Source organism: Nycticebus coucang, chromosome 7 (assembly GCF_027406575.1).
Source record: "Nycticebus coucang isolate mNycCou1 chromosome 7, mNycCou1.pri, whole genome shotgun sequence".
Taxonomy (NCBI): domain Eukaryota; kingdom Metazoa; phylum Chordata; class Mammalia; order Primates; family Lorisidae; genus Nycticebus; species Nycticebus coucang.
Window position 1 is genome coordinate 92,495,201 of NC_069786.1, and position 16,070 is coordinate 92,511,270.

Sequence of the window (16,070 nt, forward strand, 5' to 3'; positions counted from 1 at the left end):
TGGGAATGAGTACAGGGGCAGGAGGATGCAGGCTGCATCTCAGTGTCACCCATCTTATTCAGTCCCAAGTGATTGCTCACATCTGGGGAGGAGGAAACAGCCTAACAACCTACCAATCAGAACTTAGTGTGCCAACTGGAAAAGGATGTAGAAGATTCTGTAGCCCAACAGGTACAATAGAGTCTTGAAGGTGACCTAGAACAGCCTTAAGACTAATTATCAAGCAGGTCACACCCCCTCCCAGGAATTCTCAGAGAAGTACATGGGAGGTTTGCAAGCACAGTAAGGTGACCTCTTACCACAAGGTAGGCCTGACCCAGGTGGTGTAAAAGAGACCTGAAGGCCATCACCTTTGCCTCTTTGCTTTTTCTTTGTCACAACACTGGGGGCTCATTTTATGTTAATGGAAAATGTATCTTACTCTGTAAATCTATCTTTCTCTCTCTTAAAAACTTCATTTCATGCTTGCCTTATGTTGAGGTGTCTGATCATTGTTTTACCAAGAGCATTCCAAGAACCAAGGACCCATGCAGCTGCCTAGAACCCTGACATTTTAGAAGACAGGAAGCTGCCTTGAAACCTAACATTTTTATTTTGGAAACAGAATTTATTGAGACCCTGGGAGATTTCCAAGAAGCAGCTGGTACCCCTCAAAATTGAGTATAAAATCCAAAACCAAGCTTTCCACAGGGCCTGAAGTCACTAGGATGACCTGGCTTGCTGCACAAGCCATTAGTATTTAAATAAACCTTCCTTTTCTTGCTAAAATTTTACTCACTCTTTTTAATTATTTCAGATATATATAATATATTGACTAGATCCTGGAACTTCTTTAATGCTCTTATTTTCTTAGCAGGCCCAGCACATCCCCAGTTGATTTATGTTGTAATTTGATCCTTGCCATCGGTCAGGAGAGATAGGAGAGAAGGTAATGGTAGATTCTGAAGGGAATTACTCTTCATTGTTAATTTTGCAATGAAGAAGCTTCTCTCTACATTGTCTATAAACAATCTCACTTCTCTAAAGCAAGACTTCAAAAAGAAGAAGAGACTGAGTGTTATGGTTCATACCTGTAATCCTAACACTCTGAGAGGCAAAAGTGGGAGGATCTAGAGCTCAGGAGTTTTAGATCAGCCTGAACAAGAGTGAGAATGTCTCTACTAAAGATAGAAAAAGTTGGCCTGTAGCTCAGCAGCTAGGGTGCCAGCCAGATACACCAGAGTTGGTGGGTACAAATTCAGCCTGGGCCTGCCAAAACAACAATGATAAGTACAACCAAAAAGTAGCCAGGCGTTGTGGCAGGTGCCTGTAGCCCCAGCTACTCAGGAGGCTGAGGCAAGAGAATAGCTTAAAGCCTAAGAGTTTGAGGCTGCTGAGAACTATGATACCACAGCACTCTACCGAGGGCAACATAGTGAGACTCTGTCTCAAAAAAAAAAAAAAAAGAAAGAAAAGAAAAGAAAAAAGAAAGAAAGAAAAATTTAGCTAAATACCTTTAGTCCAGCTACCTGGGAGGCTGAGGCAGGAGAATCACTTCAACCCAGGAGCCTAAGATTACTGACAGCTAGACTGATGCCATAGCACTCTAGCCTGGGTAACAAGGTAAGACTCTCTTAAAAAAAAAAAAAAAGAGAGAGAGAAGAGGGGCAGAAAGAAGGCAGAAAGGAAGGAAGAAGAGAAAGAAAGAGTGAGAAAGTCCAAGTCTCAAGGGAATACAAGAATTTGAGATCTTTTAAGTACTTCAAATTAAATATGCCTACCACAATCCCACTCCTTCCCAAATAAGGCTCTGGATTCTTTAAACAGACCTGCCAGGGTTGAAAATTTAACCTTCTTTGGAGCACTGATACTATTACAATTAACTCTTAGGTTTGACCCTCAAGGTTTCTGTCCTCTGGCAGCAAGTTAGTTTTTTCTTTCCAAGGAGGCCCTCTAGTTTCACCTTGTAATGGTAACAAATCATCCTTAGCCTTTCACTGTTTTTCTTAGTGCATCAATCCATCCCAGAAACTGCCATCCCATTCAATATGCCTTAAAAAACTATTTCACCTGAGCCTCTCAGATGCCTGACCTATTAATACAAATTCTCCTGTTCAGGGCTAAATAGGGACACACACACACACACACACACACACACACACACACACACCCATTTTCTAGGCTTGGGCAAACAGGCCTTTTCTAGACTGCATTCTCTAGGCTCACACAGAGTCAGAGAAAAGCAGCCTAATTTATTTCTCATCCAGGCTTGTCCCTCCTGAAGTGGAAAGTATATGTCCTGCTGCCTCACCTGGAACAGGAACTATAAAGACCACATTCATTTGCTAATTTTAAGATTGCTTTCTTCCTGTCAGTATCTGGTCAACTGTGACAAGTTCTGGACATGCATTCCCAAGGGCCCCCTTCCTGAAGGCAGTATATAAACCCCTAAACAAAAGGACCACAGGGGCTTCCCACTTGGAGTTCTGTTGCCCCTTTCCTATAACTCTTTCTTTGTCAATAACTCTCCCCTTTTGCTTAACTGCATAGCCCATAGTTTTATTTTTGAACCCCATGATCAAGGACTCAGCATAGACAGAAATTTCAGCTACACTATCACACCTGCTAGTGTATTTCATCAGTATCCCATCGCTGTTCATCACTAGTGAAAATTTTAACAATTCCAATGCAACCTAATCCCAGCCTCTATCAGTGCTCCAATTGCCAACAGTGATAGTTAAGCAATTCTCAAGTTTCATCTTACGGTCTTCTTCCTAGGACCCCTCTACTTCTCTTCTCAACTATAATAGATTTTTTTTCTGCCTGGAAAATAGTCTCTGAGACTCTGATATTTGCATACAGAACATTTATTGATGATGCTTCTTGAGAAAAGTTGTGACTGGTGAGAAAAACAGGATTGGGCAAAAGAAGAGGTTGAACACTAATGAAGTTACAACAGAGACTTCAGACAATTCCTCTGAGACTACTGAAACTCAGATGATCCTTCAGAGCTGGCTTAATTACAGCAAGGGGACTTAATATTTGAATCTCACTTCAACCAATCATTAGATACAGATTGCTTCCAGGGCAGAAACAAACAAGGCTTCCTCCTCCCAAGGACAATTCCTAGAAAGGTATTCAATTGTGAGCCATCTGCAGCCAAACTCTTAGCTGCAGGAATGAGGACCTCAATCCTGAAGGGGGTTATTTGCAACACACCATGGCATCTATCTCAAAAGGGTTCCTATTGGTAGGTGATAAAGGTAGAATTTGCAACATTGGAAGTAAGACCTTTCCCTGACATCTTACAAGAATGAAGTTCTCTTAAGCCCACATAATTTGTAAACCTGGTCAGTGAGACTCATACTCAATTTTTTCCCATATCCTAAACTTAAGTATAATGATACTTCTGAGAATTTTATGTAAATGTCCCAATACCACTTCAGCTATGAAACAAAGAAGTAAGGAAAGGCCTATAACACAGCTAGTGTTTGAAAAGGAAACACAAACTTCCAGCACCTTGAAGTCAGGAAGTGGTACAAATAGAAAGCCAAGAGGAACCGTAAGAGAAGATGAGTCTGTGATCTGAGATAAGTCCAGCAGCAGACCCTTCTCAATAACAGTGGTAGAGTACCTAGGTTTTATTTTCATTAAGTAATTTAAATTTCTTTACAGCTCACAACACTAACATTCTAGCCTACATCTTTCTTAAAACTGTTAAAACTGTTGTATGTGTGTGTGCATAGTACTTTAAGAGGCTCTGTTAGAAATGTGCTATGAAACCTAGCCATAATTAGATTTTACTCATCTTGGTATGATGGAGTATACAAAAATAAAATTAGTAGAAATCATGGAGTATGTGCAATATTATTCTACCTTTCAGCTTCTCCTAAGTAAAGTAGCTAATAATTAGCATCAAGACTATAACAAATTACTTTAAATTGAATGTGAAAAAATGTAAATATTGCTGTTTTTTACACTAATGACTTACAAAACAAGAAAAAAGTACTTATTTTCACAAGTAAACAAAATGTGAATGCAACATTATTTTACTCTTTATTAGTAATATATTATGGGCAGAATTCACTGAAAGCTGAACATTATTGAGTTATTCCAAATTGTCTCATTGCTAAAAAAGTTATAAATTATTAAATATCTACTATTTTCCAGAGATGACGGTAAGTGCTTTATGTACATTAACTCTTTAATTCTTATTATCATTATTATTGTTGTTATTATCACTATTTTCGCTAACATACTATGTGATTATTATTTTAGCTAAAGTACTTTGTCCAAGTTCACATTGTTTAAAAGTAATAGATGAAGGATACTAGGGTAATCTATCTTCAAAATTTATGCCCGCAAACACTATACCACAGAGCCTCTTTAGAATAAAAGAAATGCCATGATTCTGGTCTCTAAACTTTCTCTGATATTGTTAGGTTTATGGAATCCCAAAACTTTCTAGTCTGAGGCTATATGATTAGTTTTACTGACACCTATGTCTTGACTTCTTCCTAGGCATATACCTAGGATAGATTCCAAGATGCACAAAATTATCACTCAGCTACAGGATAAGTTTTATTTAAAAAAAAAAAAAAAAGTATTTCACATGTTTTATAGTACTGGGGAAAGATGCATGGATTAAGGACACCAAAAAATTTTCTAGAATCAGCTCCTTACGAACCACTATGGAGAAGGGAAAGAGAACACACAAAAACCCAGTCCAGATGGTTAACTTTATCTCTATTGCAGCATTCCAGGAAGAAGTAGCAAAACCAAGTCAATGGGAACGCATTTCTCATGATGAGACAAGTTGTAAGAATCTGGAACATTTGACCCTGTTTTTCAAGAAAGCCAGCAAAATTTTAGACAAATACCATGCAAGTAAAAATAAGCAAAAGAAGATACAAATACATGCTGCAAGTACTGCCAAACAGTAAAACAGCTGCCAAGGTCAAGTACATGTGATTTTTGTTCACATTGGGTTTAACCCTGAGACTGTTATCTTCCTGTCCATTACAGAGTGCATAGACTTGTGAGCCAGTGATTTTAATTCGATTGGAGTAGTACACGGCATGACTTCCATATCACATCAGTCTGCTGATTCCTGGTCCAGCCTCACAGGCAGACACCATAGATTTCCTGAACAGATCAAAGATTTCTTCTGCCCCATAAATGCTCTTCTGGGAAATTAAGAAAAAGAGTTACTTTTATAAGAGAACAATATTTCTGTCCTCTCTAAATGTCAGAGGCCTTTAGACTTATTATCAGTATTTCAGTTCATCCTCATGGGACTTTTTAATTAATGAAATTTGACAGTCAAGACCCAGTTTTTCCTGATATAAAAAGAGGAGCCAGAGAGGAAAGATGGATTTGTGTACTTATAGACACAGACCTTCTACCTCCTGGACCAAAGGTTAGAAATTTGTTCCCTTGAAGGACAGGGGAGAAGGGAGGAAGTTGGGAGATAATTGTTCTCCCACTTTATGGGCACAATGCAAGGGTGGATGGCCCAGCTCCCAGGTGTAGGACACACTATAAGAGGGACTCTACCCAGCAAATGCAAACATTGTAACCTAATTGTACCCTCACATTAATCTGAAATTTTTACAAAAAAGAATTTTGTTCACTTATTTTTCCTTCACCAGTTATTTTCCCCTTTCAAATAATTAAATGAATAAACAAGTCATTCAGTTGCAGCTTAACTCAAACTTTTATGCAATAAAAACTGTGGAATTTAATTTTGAAGTCCTCCTCACTGGTTTTGACAAAGCAAACAGGGTCTCCTTAGGATATTGAGCAGTCAGCTATACCTTTTTATAGCTGCAAAAGTACTGATATAATCTGCTTGGTATTATCTAAATAAGAACAATTGAGCTGAGCAATGTATAAGATTTAATTAAAACTGTAGTATGTCCCAATGGATTTTTTTTTCAAATCACAGTAATAAGCATTACTGAATGCAGAGAACTTAATAAATTTTGATTTGATGTTAATGATATATACATTGGTTCATAGTCTTATGAACCATTTTGAAAGATTTGGTTCGGACAACAATGATGATAAAGGAGACATTTCATTTGTACTTTAACAAAGAAATGATTACTATAGAATTTTCCCAAATGAAGCACATATAAATACTACTCAATATCTGTATTGTGACATGTATAGCATTGCAAGAACATAACTGATATCAACTTAACATCTTAACATCTGAAAGACTACACAAAATTGCTAAAAAGTCATTGAATGTTGGTAAATGGGTGTCCACCCCCAAACACCCTGCAACAGGATGAGGCCCAATACTGAGCAGGTATAATATTGTACCATATTTACCTGTACTGCTTGAGGGCAGCAGAGATAATGCAAAAGAACTAGCCAAAGCCTTTATATATGATTATAAGGTTAGTATAAGAATTTCCCTCCATAGATTTACTTTTCTTAAAATAATTTAGTTTAGGGGAAAAGAATTTTTCAGACATCAATTTGATTCCACCTGTGTTTCAAGTCATTCTTACAGCTTTCACTCAAACAAAACAAAAATTCCTGAATTGTTATGTAGGTTGTTTAAAAATAAAATGCATTTAAACTCAAAAAAATTCCTTAATTAACTTATTTTTTACGTCAATGTTATTCACTAGGTGTTATTAAACCTTAATGTATTAATGACCTTCTTTAGGAAAATGTTCCCAACTCTGGACTGGAAGACAGAATTGGTCTCCAAATTACAAATTAACTCTTAGTTTACAAAGCATCCTTGAGTCAGTTGATTTGAACTTGGAAATACTGTCCCTAGGAGCTCAGAGTGGGGATCAAAGAACATGCAGGAAAAGAAAGTAATGGCTGCTCTCCTGGGAGCTGCCCTAAGGAGGAACTCCTGCTGGGAGAAGAGGCAGTCTCAAGCAAAGGGCTTCCCCAGCCACTGCCCCACTGCTCACATTAAGGAAGGCTCTCTATGCAGTGGCCCAGGAGATGCTTTACAATGTGGACTAGATCCTGTGGCTTCCCATGTCAAAAATCCCCAAGGTATCCCATCACACTCTGAAAAAAAGTTGCAAGTCCTTCCCCTGAGCTGCATGATTATGGCCCCTGGCTGCTGCTTCTCGTCCATTTCCTGCCACACTTCCACCCCACTCCCCACTCACTCTGCTCCAACTACCCTGGTCTCCCTGCAATTCTCAACATGTCAAGCATGTTCCCACTTCAAGCTTCTCCTTGCCTGTCTCTCTACCTGGGAAGGTCCTTTTCCCAGAGGAGACATGGTTTGCTTCCTCATTTAATTTCTGTCTCTGCTCTCGTGTCCTCTCTTATGACCACAAAACACCGCTCCAGCCGTGCTAAATCAGATTGCTCTGCTTCATTTTTTTTATCGCAGCACTTAATACTCTCTGACTCATATATTTGTTCATCTTCCTCAGGACAGGAAGCTCTATTAGGGCAGGAAATTGTTTTTGCTTACCACTTTATTCCATTAAACTGTGCATGGCACATACTACACACTCCATCCTATGTGTTAAATGAATGAATAGGAGGTATGGCTCTCAAAGAAAATCGTTCAGGAATCACAGCCTGCCTAAATTGAAAATTGGTTCCCATTACCTCAAAACGTTACCAGCCAGGGCCAGGGAAATGTAAGTTAACAGAATAGGCCATATAATAACTAAACATTACTCTGCACAAAGTAAAGTCTGGAAAATTAACCAGAAATTTTTAAAAATCAATTTACGGAACCGTCTGTCTTATCACCTTGTATTATAACCAGAAACCCTAGTTGTCATCTACGCCTGCACCCTCCATACCCTGTATATTTTTCAAACTGTGCATGTCTATGTAGTCTTCCAAAGCTCGCGGCTCAGATGAGAAATTCTGAAGGTTACTGACATTCACAGATGCAGCAACTTCACCTTCAAGACACTTCAGCATTTAGGCTTCCAGAGAGAAATCCTCAGCAGGAGGGAGGATTGCTAATCATGACAGTTAAATCTGAGACATCTAGGAAATCATATTAATCAACCCCATAAATTTTTATATTTGAGCAAATCAACACTCAGAGAGAAGGTTCTGATGAATCTTTATCATTGTATTAAATGCTTATAAATAGGTTCTGTTTAGAAGTTGTCAATTACTATTTTTCCCATTTTTGTTAATTTGTGTCAGCTCATTTTACGTTGCTATAATAGAAAACCACAGAAAATTTATAATAAAAAGAAATTTAGTCCACATAGTGCTGGAGGCTGGAAAGTCTAAAATCAGAGTGCCAGCAGCTGGTGAGGACCTTCCTGCTGCCTCAGTCCCAGGCCAAAGCAAAAGAGAGAAAACAGCTGTGCACAAGAATAGCTCTACTCATTCTTTCATAAGGAACCTACTCATGTGATAATGGCATTGATCTGCTCATAAGGTCAGTGTCCCTGTGAACTTAACATCTCCCATTGTGCCCCACATCCCAACACCACTGCATTGGGAATCAAGTTTCAAACACATGAACCTTGGGGGACACATTCAAAAAACACCAACAAGCATACATTAGCTTTGTATTTTCCACTTTTTTTTTTCTTTTAATGAACAGCTCTTTAGAACCGAGCATAGTAGATAGCTCTTGATTTTTGCCTGTTCAGTAAAACCTCAGTCCAGGGGTCCTCAAACTTTTTAAACAGGGGGCCAGTTCACTGTCCCTCGGACCGTTGGAGGGCCAGACTATAGTTTAAACAAAAAAACTATGAACAAATCCCTATGCACACTGCACATATCTTATTTTGAAGTAAAAAAACAAAGCAAGAACAAATAAAATCACACCGCCTCATGTGGCTCGCGGGCCGCAGTTTGAGGACCCCTGCCTCAGTCCGAGGACCCCTGCCTCAGTCCCTCTAGACACACATAGCTTGAATCACTTACTCTTTCCACTTACTGAGTCTAAGTCCTTGAATGAATGAGAAACATCCCTCAGCTACAGAAGTCAGCCTCTGACCCTAGCCTGGTTAATGGAAGCATAGACTAGCCTTGTCCATGGTAAATGGTTCACAGATGAACACATGACCCACTTAGCACTAAGGACTCAGAAGTCCTAGTTACAAGAGTAAGCAGGAGAAGAAAACTCACTGTCAGCCACACGGAAAGCCTGCCTGAAAAGTTAGCCAATACAACTGAAAGCAAAGACAAGAAAGAAAGAAACTGAACCCCGGGGCCCGATGACATTGTTAGGCCATTTAGATCCAGTTATGTTGACACCTTGATGTTTTTAGTTACTCACATCAATACACTGAGTATCTGTCACATTCCACCAAAAATATACTGACTAAAAAATAATGACAGATTGTTTTATAAATTTACAGAAGAAATGCAAATACAACAGGTAATGATTTAGTGAGGATAGTGATTTGAACATACAGCAATAGAGCTTTTCACATTCATTGTCTTCAATAAAGAAAGAGAGCCCGGACAACAGTGAAACCTGACTCTATAAAAAACAAAAAAATCAATCCGGCATGGTGGCCCACACCTGTAGTCCCAGCTACTTGAGAGGCTGAGGCAGGAAGATAGCCTGAGCCCGGGAGAAAAAAGTCCCGGGAGTTTGAGGTTGCTGTGAGTTATGACCATGCCACTGCACTCTAGCCTGGCAACAGAGCAAAACCCTGTCTCAAAATAATAATAATAATTAAAAAATTAAAAATAAAAAGAAAGAAGACCATCACTCTAAAACTGGAAGCAATTCAAGCATATAGTTAGCAAGTTTCTTGGCTCCAGTTTAAAGCAAAGAACCTACTTTCTTGAGTTTTAATCATCTGCATTTTTTCTTCTATCCCAATCTCTAACAGGAATAAATGCAATAAATTGTTCTAGAAAGAAATAAACCTTATGAATCAAATGTCTATTTTTAATGACTGATGAAAGTTTTTAATATAAAAAGATACTGTAATAAAAAACTGCAGCTGCAAAAAATTAAGATCAATTTAGAGATTTGTTTTTATTCTGAAAAAAGATAAATTGATGACTGCAACAACAACTGAATACATAACTATCCACAGTTCCTGTGGCCCCAATTATAGCTACAGGAAAGATGCTGTCATGCATACCAGCTTTCAGCTGAGGGGAAGAACAGCACCAGCCAGAAGAGTTCAATTTTCCTTTCTCTTTGTGTGGGGCACTCACCTAATAGAGCTTGCTGTACTAACAACTAGTGAAACACATGGAAAAGCAACACTGAGCTAAGCACTTTCCACTTTCAACTCTATTTAAAAGAAAGGATATACTAAAAAAAAAAAAGAAGAAGAAGAAGAAAGAAAAGAAAAAAAAGAAAGGAAGAAAAATAACATCTCTTCTTAGCAATACATTTTACTATCCTGAGGAGTTTGGGAAGGTTTAATGTGCTCTCAGTGCTTTCTGGAGGGCTACAATCCATGAGTCATTTGGCTAAGTAATCTGCCTTCCCCCAACAATTCAAACATTTATTTGTAGTTTGACTAAAGGTAGAGTTAGAGTTGCTGTGATTATCCATAGCCATGTTTATATAGAAACAAAAGTGGTGCTTATAAACTTTAACATGGAAAATTAAATCAATCAGAGAAGTCCAGGAGAAAAAAAGTACTCTCACCTAATGGTGAGTAAATTGATACCTGTGGGGTTTTATTATGAATTAGAAAGCTTCCTAAATTCTTTACTTATAAAAACAACAAAAATAAATCGAATATTCCATTAATTCAACAGTGGATTGACATAAAGACGTCCATTCTCCCCAAATTGATCTATAGCTTTAATGTAATTCCTAACAAAATTCAAAAGATTTTTAGTAGATACTGATAAGCTTATCCTAAAATGTATACTAAACAACACAGAAATTAATTGTTATAGAATAGCGAAAATGATTTTGCAAAAGAAGGATAAAGTGGAAGGAATCTCTCTACTCAATGGTTTACCATATAGCTACAATAATCACGACAGTGTGATGTTAATGGAGGGACAGATGTGTAGATCCACACAACAAAGAGAACACCCCAAAAGAGACTCAAACAAATATGTCTGACTGAGTTTTGTCAAAAGTCCAAAAGCATTTCAATGGAAGAAGGATACTCCTTTCAACTAATAATGCTGGAGCAATTAGATATCCACAGGCCAAAAAAACTCTTCACATTAATCTTCATATCTTACACAAATGTCAACTTAAAAGGATCAGAGGCTTAAATGTGAAACATAAAACTATAAAACAGCACAAACATAGGAGAAAATCTTCAGGACCACAGGGTAAATGAAGTGTTCTTAGATTTGATGCTAAAAGCACAATCTATTATATAAAAGAAAAGAAAAAACAATGCATCCATCAAACCCCATCAAAATTTAACATTTCTGTTTGGTGAAAGACTCTGTGAAGAATATTTAAAGACAAACAGCAGACTGGGAGAAAATATTTGCAAATCACATCTCTAACAAAGGACTTCTAATATAAAAAATATTTTACAATTCTCAAAATTCAACAGTACTAGGTTCCACTTTCAGAATCATGGTGTGAGGGACTCTACAAACACACTCCCTGAAGAAATACCTTATAACTAGTAAAATTCCCAAAAGGAAAAGTTTCTGGAGAAATCATTCAAGAAAAATATACTAAAACTTGTTAAGAACAGTAGGAGTCTAGACCATTTGGACTAAGATCCACTATCTCCTTCCCTTTCTAGCTCAGCATGACAGAAATTCCACTCTGGGATTTCTGAGTGTACCCAAGACCACCCTCTCCCTCCAGCTCACAATCCAGGGATAAGGCATCTCCCCAGGAAAGGCAAGCCACCAGAACTTCTCATCCTACTCCACCCCCACCCCCATCCATGTTGCAGAACCTAAATTCTGGGCAACTACAGCTGAGAGGTCAAGGGCTCCCTTCTTTAATGGAGCCTCCATTAGCAGAATAAAAACCTCTTCCCCAGACAGGACCCTAACTGCTGGCAAAGATGTTAAGGAATTGGACCACTCATACATTGCTGATGGGTACTAAAATGGTACAGTCACTCTGGGAAAGAGTAGGGCAATTTTCATAGAACTAATCATGTGTGTGCCATATGAACCAGAAATTGCATTCTTTGGCATTTATTTATCCCAGAAAAATGAAAATTTATGTTCACACAAAACCTTGTGCATAAATGTTCACAGCAGCTTATTCATAATAGACAAAAACTATAAAGAACCCACATGTCTTTCCATGCATGAGTGAGTGGTTAAACAAATTGTGGTACAGCTTACCAGGAAATACTACTCAACAACCACTGGGAAAGGAGTTGATACCCTAATCACTGTGAAAAATGAAAAAAAAAAAAAAAAAAAAACCATCTCAAAATATTGCCTACCATATGATTCCATTTACATTATATTCCTGACATGACAAAATAATATAGAAAACAGATCAGTGGCTGCCAAGGACTGGACGTGAGTGGCTGTGGGCAGCACGAGGGCTCCTTGTGATGGAACTCTTCTGTATCTTTTTTTTTTTTTAAGACAGAATCTCACTCTGTAGCCCTAGGTAGAATGCCATGACATCATAGCTCATAGCAACCTCAAACTCTTGGGTGTGGGTGGAAAAGAGGGGGGACAAGGCTGAGGAATAGAGGCAAAGGAAGCCATCTTCTTGAAGCATTTATTTAAATTGGAATTTAAGAAATATTTTATTAGTTGGGGAAAGTGGGTTGTGAGGCAAAGGAAAAAGGACTAGAGAAGAGGGGGATCCTGAAGAGAGTATGTATGCAGTTTCCTCCATAGAGATTCTATACAAAGAAATCTGGGAGTAATGAGCGGGTACTAGATGTGCTGGGAGCAGCACGTGCCTCAGGCTCTCTGTAAAAGAGGAACAGCTTCTGGGGTCTAGATAAGAAGAAAAACTTCTTTCTCCCCCATTCCCAACATGGGTATGGCGTCTACTTGTCTGCCTCACAGGGACCCAGAGATTTAATTGCCTCCTGTGGAAACTGTGTGCATGGTCAAACCTGTTTCTAAGTCCAGTTCTTTGTTCTCTAAGTCACATTCTATCTTTTAGTTTATAATTAGTATAGAATGGAATAGTAAAGATCATAAAAGTTAGTTAAATAGTAACTTAGCTGAAATTACAAATGCCACACAAAAATTATGACGTATAGTGTAGGTTTTTGTTTTCCCCTGTGATTATTGATTTGTTGATTTAATGATAATGTATGTAATATACAGAGTTAACCCACAGCATGGGTTCTTTACTTTCTCTCCCATAGGGTGGCATTAGTCCCCTAGGCCCACTCTTTTTAAATCCTACGTTGTCTCTTAGTATTTATTTCTTTCACTTCCTCATCACCGCCAAGCACTGGGGATATCCACAGGTTGTGTGGGGGGCTGGCTCCCTATACTTGGGCTCAAGCAATCCTCTGGCCTCGGCCTCCCAAGTAGCTGGGGCTACAAGCTTCCACTACAACACCCAGATAAGTTTTTCTGTTTTTAGTAGAGACAGTGTCTTGTTCTTGCTTAGGCTAGTCTCAAGCTCCTGAGCTCAAACAATCCACTCGCCCTGACCTCCTAGAGTGCTGGATTACAGGCGTGAGCCACTGCCCCTGGCCACTCTTCTGTATCTTGACTATAGTGGTTGTCACAAGAATATACCCATGTGACAAACTATATAGGACAAAATGTAGAGACACACAGACATATACAAATGAGTGCATGTAAGACTGGTGAAATCTGAATAAGGCTGATGGGTTGTATCCCTGTCATTTTTTTATTGTGCTGTTGTACTATAGTAGTGCAGGAATTACTATGGGGAAACTGGGTGAAGGGTATATGAGATTTCTTTGCATTATCTCTTACACCTGCATGTAAATCTATAATTAACTAAAAATAAAAAGTTTCTAAAATAAAAGCAAATCAATGTCATACAAAGTTGAATAACCAAATGGCTAATAGATATGCTCAGCTAAGCTAGTCACATTATCATTACTAACCCATTTGAGACAGAAAATTTCCTTTCTGTCACCTTATTTGGCCCTTTAAGAATTCTACTGACACCAACAGTAGAATTTGAAAGCTACTTTTTCCAGCTGTGGTCCTGTGGTAGCCAGCAGGTTGAGAAATTTGTCTTTGTTAATAGTAGGTCTTATCACAGAGGTGATGCTGTGCTGAGCAAAGCTCACAGTCTGTGGTGTCCCAGGCATGAATCAAACTCTGCATGAGCTGGGAAACAGAAGGGGTGTTGCCCTCTCTCAAAGTCAGGGCTAGAAAATGGTGTAATTATAGTGTCTGACAGAATTTTGTAAAATTTAAATGTGATAAAATATGTAAATAAATGGCCTCAGGAAAGGACTAAACAATTACTGCTATTAAATTGAAATGAAGCCATAATAGTACTTCAGTGCTTACCTAGCCAAGTCCAGAATTTTACGGATGAAAAATCTGAGGTCAAGAAAACTGACCATCTGAGAGTGGACAGGGAGTGGTAGCCTGTCAGGCAAAGAGCCAGGGCCTTGGAAAACCAGCCCATTTTTATAAGAGAAAGATTTCAAACATTTGAAGGAAATCACCTCTTATTTCACTCCTTTTTTATCTCTCATAGCACTCAGATGATACTGCAAACCAACTGTATAGTTGTTTTATAAATGAGGACAGATTCAATTACCAAAGAACATAACATGGGCAAATTCTACAATAAGCATTTATTTCATATACGGTATTTTACCATATTGTTAGTCTCAATTTGAAAATCAGCACACTTTTTCTTCCATCCTTTTCAACAAAAAGAGAGCATAGTTCAGAATTTGTAAACATTTATTTCTAAATTTTCTTATGGGATGATACAGTGAAGCATTTCAGTAAATTTTTGATGTCTATTTCATATGAAGAGCTTGATTATTGAAATTTGCTTATTTCCCAGTGAGTGCCACTCACGGCAGAAGCCCTTTTTTGTAAACTTTTAATTCATTAAAATCCAAATTCTGCTAGTGAGTCATTTGTCTTCACCTTGGAAAGTGAACTTTATGATTTTTTCCCTTTATGGAAAGCTGACCAGATGTTAAAACTGACAGATTTTTCTTGGGGACTATCAGAACAATTTACATTCTTATTCTATTTCTATAAAATCTTTCTGAATAAAAACTTTAGGATTTTGTTTTATAGCAGCGTTTTAGTTCTCTGAGTATACTTGTCTCAAGATTTTTTGTATTGCTTTATAGACCTGAATTTTCTAGTTTTAACCTGAGCCAGTAATAAGAAGTATATTTAAGAAGATGTCTTTCTTTGAGCCTCTGGACCACAAATGCATTCATCTTTATGTATGCTTACTCTGATTATGTTACATAACTTTATGTCTTATTCTTTAACAAGCTCTTTTGTAAGCTAGACCTGCTGAAACAATAACCTTTAGCTCTCTAAGGGTTTCTTCTACCATAATATCAGTTTTCCTGGGCTTTATTATATTACCATGATTCCCTGGGGCTTTGTAATAATAAAAACTTCTCCACATACAGCACTTGAAATTTTTCAAAGCATATTAACCCATATATTTTATCCTGTGAGGTCATGCGATGTGGCTCAAGCCTGTAATCTTAGCACTCTGGGTGGCCAAGGCAGTTGAATCACCTGAGTTCAGGAGTTCAAGACCAGCCTGAGCAACAGCAGAGATCCCTGTCTCTACTAAAAATAGAAAAACTAGCCAGGGTTGTGGCAGGCACCTATAGTCCAAGCTATTTAGGAGGCTGAGGCAAGAGGTTCTCCTGAGCCCAAGAGTTTGAGGTTGCTGTGAGCTATGATGCCCTAGCATTCTGCCCATGAGACCCTGTCTCAAAAATAATAATACTAATAACAATAATAATAATAATAATTACTGTGGATGCTATTTTTTCTATTTAATAATGAGGATAAAAACAGAGGAAAAGACACTGCCTGTGTTCTCAGAGACAGAGGTAAGACCAAAGTGCAGGTGTCCTTGGGATCCTGGCTCAATTCTTCCCCTGACTGGTAAGAAGTACTCACAGCTACTTGTGCTGAGTTTTCCAGAAGGCTGTATCAGCACTTCAGGACAGTCTCTACCTGAGCAGTCTACCCAGGTGAGATGTTACACCTTCGGAGACCGCCAGGATCTCAGCTCCTGGGGGTGA

The 16,070-nt window shown here is 38.3% G+C and overlaps 1 pseudogene; it reads left to right on the plus strand.

Moving 5' to 3' along the window:
• The first annotated feature begins 4,151 nt into the window (after positions 1–4,151).
• LOC128589749 (60S ribosomal protein L10a-like) overlaps positions 4,152–16,070 on the plus strand; it is a 148,295-nt pseudogene continuing 136,376 nt past the window's right edge.